Below are 3,566 nucleotides of genomic sequence, written 5' to 3'. Positions count from 1 at the left end.
AAAATTTACCACCATTAATTTCCAACATTACACCCCTCCGTTTATTTTTCCTCTACTTCAGATTCTTACAATCCGGACATTGGCATCACCTCATTTACCTTTATCATCTTCTTCTATTTGATATTGTTTGCTAATTCCTACTTTGGCTGTCTCTATCTGCTGTTTGTTTTGTGAAACCAGAATATCTTTGTTTAGATCCTGGCTCCCGGGGCTGGGAGTGTAGCTCAGTGGCAGGGTATTTTGCCTAAGTGCTCCAGGCCCTGGTTCAATCTCCAGGTCTCCAAACAAACAGACAAATAATCCTCAGTCCACCTTGGGCGATTAACTTCTTTGTGCCTCTATTTCTTCATCTGTAAAGTGGAAATAATTCAGTGGTACCTCGGTTCATGAACTTAATTCTTTCCCTGATTCTGTTCACAAACAGAATTGGAGGAGATCTGAATCAAACTCCATTGGTAGGTTCAATGCTGACCTTACAGGGAAATTTTTTTTTTTTGTACCAGGGATCGAACTCAGGTCTTTGCACTTGCATAGCAGGCCTTACAGGGAAATTTGATTCAGTTCTCATCCAGTTCAGTTTGCTATCAGAATTGTGGAAAGCATTAAGTTCATGAACTGAGGTACCACTGTAGTACCATCCTCCCAGGGTTGCTATGGAAACTAAATGTATTCATAGATGAGATACACGGAGAACATTTACCTGGTTCACAGTAAATAATATGTCAATTCTAGGTATTATCTATTGTGTGATCTCCTACCTCAGCCTCCGGAATGCTGGGATCACAGGTGTGCACCACCACACCTGGCTTACTTATGAGTTCTACTGGTTCTCCTTCCCCCCTTGTACTTGCTTCCTATTACTAATAGCCTCTGATCCTATGTGAAGATACTTGTTGCTTATCTTCAATTCATAGTCCATCTGTACTAACAATTCTGCTTTTGGAATGTGGGTGGTGTGTGCAAATCTAATTAGCTCTACTGTGTGCATTAGGGAAGGGGCAAAGCCCAGTCTTCCCTGAGGTAACTGAGTCATAGAGACCATGACCCTCAGGGCATAGAGCCAGAGGGACCACAGAGGAACTGGCCCCTGCCCAGCTTCCTGCTGTCACCTGGGGAAACTCCTTGGGTCAAGGATTTGCTCTTAAAGTCTTAGAAAGGGCTGTTGGGGACTGGAAGGAGAGTCGAGCTCCTCAGACTGCGGTGCTCCTGTCCTGCTGCTGCGGAGGGAGGGGTGCAGGGTGCGTCCTCCGCCAGAACCTGTTTCCACCTGCACCTCTTTACCCAGGGCCCCAGGCTGCCTGATGCTGTCCTGGGGCCCAGCTGACCTGGGTGGGGTGGGAGGAAGCCAGCGGAGCACTGCTCAGCCCTTCCCAGCCTTTGCTTCCCTCTTGTCCCACCTGCCTTTGGAGCTGGGCCAGTCTGCTCCGAGCTGTCTGCTCGATAACTGCTGTGACTCCTTCCTTCAAGGTTTCCCATTGTTTTTTTCTGTGGGTCCTCAGCTCCTAGATTCACTCCCCATCCTGATTTGGGTCGATGGCCCCAGGAGCTCACCCTGGTTACCTTCTTGTCAAGAACAAGGCGCTTTCTCATCATGGCGGACCCCAGAGATAAGGCGCTTCAGGACTAACGCAGGAAACTGCTGGAGCACAAGGAGATCGACGGCCGTCTGAAGGAGTTAAGGGAACAATTAAAAGAACTTACCAAGCAGTATGAAAAGTCTGAAAATGATCTGAAGGCCCTACAAAGTGTTGGGCAGATTGTGGGTGAAGTGCTTAAACAATTAACTGAAGAAAAATTCATTGTTAAAGCTACAAATGGACCAAGATATGTTGTGGGTTGTCGTCGACAGCTTGACAAAAGTAAGCTAAAGCCAGGAACAAGAGTTGCTTTGGATATGACTACATTCACTATCATGCGATATTTGCCAAGAGAGGTGGATCCATTGGTTTACAACATGTCTCATGAGGACCCTGGGAACGTTTCTTATTCTGAGATTGGCGGGCTATCAGAACAGATTCGGGAATTAAGAGAGGTTATAGAATTACCTCTCACAAATGCAGAATTGTTCCAGCGTGTAGGAATAATACCTCCAAAAGGCTGTTTGTTATATGGACCACCAGGCACAGGAAAAACACTCTTAGCACGAGCTGTTGCTAGCCAGCTGGACTGCAATTTCTTAAAGGTTGTATCTAGTTCTATTGTAGACAAGTACATTGGTCAAAGTGCTCGTTTGATTAGAGAAATGTTTAATTATGCAAGGGACCATCAGCCGTGCATCATTTTTATGGATGAAATAGATGCTATTGGTGGTCGTTGGCTTTCTGAGGGTACTTCATCTGACAGAGAGATTCAGAGAACTTTAATGGAGTTACTCTATCAGATGGATGGATTTGATACTCTGCATAGAGTTAAAATGATCACGTCTACAAACAGACCAGATACACTGGATCCTGCATTGCTACGTCCAGGAAGATTAGATAGAAAAATACATATTGATTTACCAAATGAACAAGCACCATTAGATATATTGAAAATCCATGCAGGTCCCATTACGAAGCATGGTGAAATAGATTATGAAGCAATTGTGAAACTTTCAGATGGCTTTAATGGAGCAGACCTGAGAAATGTTTGTACTGAAGCAGGTATGTTCGCAATTTTTGCTGATCATGATTTTGTAGTTCAGGAAGGCTTCATGAAAACAGTCAGAAAAGTTGCTGATTCTAAGAAACTAGAGTCGAAATTGGACTATAAACCTGTGTAATTTACTGTAAGGTTTTTGATGGCTGCATGACAGATACTGACTTACTGTAAAAATAAGGAAAATAATGTGTGTATTGGCAGTGAACTCATTAAAAGTGTATAAATAAAATGTATGTGAATAACATCAAAAAAAAAAACAAGGCGAGTGCTAGGCCTTCCCTCGATTCAGTTTCTGAGGTGGGCTCAATAGACAAGCACTGTGAGTTGGGGGTGAACAGTACTTGGACAGATGCAGGCACCAGGGAGCTCAGTCTGCAAGGCCCAGTGCTACAAGGGCACCACGGCTTTCAGCTACTTGAAACCAGGCTTCATGGGAAAAGACCAGATGGCCCCTCTGGCCCCGGTTCACAGGGGACTTTTTCTCTTCAGCTCTTTTCTGTTTTAAGTACTTAATAGGTACAGGTTGACTTTATTGTATTTATTTTTTAAATTCTTCTATTGGTACATTTTAGGTATACAATACGTTTACATTTATCATTGGGTGTTTGTACCTGTACATGATGTATCTTGGTTCCTATTTTTTCCCCCATTACCTGTGCGTCCTTTACCCCCTCCACCCTTCCCTATTTACCAAGACTTCCTTTCCATTTTTTTCTTTTCTCATAATTTTTCCTTTCCTCTCCCTTCTTTCCTTTCCCCTTCCCCTCCCACCACCCCTACACCTTTGGACCTTTTCCTATTTCAAATTATCAATTATTTGTTTTAATCATTTTAATCCTTATTTACACTTTCAGTTTCTCGCACTAGAGAAACTATTCGGTATTTACATATGTGTGTCCTATTTATTTCTCTTAAGAGGATGGCCT

At 43.4% G+C, this 3,566-nt stretch overlaps 1 pseudogene; it reads left to right on the top strand.

The window, feature by feature from the left end:
• The first annotated feature begins 1,565 nt into the window (after positions 1–1,565).
• LOC101709533 (26S proteasome regulatory subunit 10B pseudogene) lies at positions 1,566–2,881 on the top strand (annotated as a pseudogene).
• Positions 2,882–3,566: the final 685 nt, after the last annotated feature.

Source organism: Heterocephalus glaber, unplaced genomic scaffold (genome assembly GCF_053883595.1).
Source record: "Heterocephalus glaber isolate CG9 unplaced genomic scaffold, H.glaber_assembly_v1.0 deba00001472, whole genome shotgun sequence".
In the NCBI taxonomy this organism is placed as follows: Eukaryota; Metazoa; Chordata; class Mammalia; order Rodentia; family Bathyergidae; genus Heterocephalus; species Heterocephalus glaber.
This window is presented reverse-complemented; position numbering and strand designations above follow the sequence as displayed.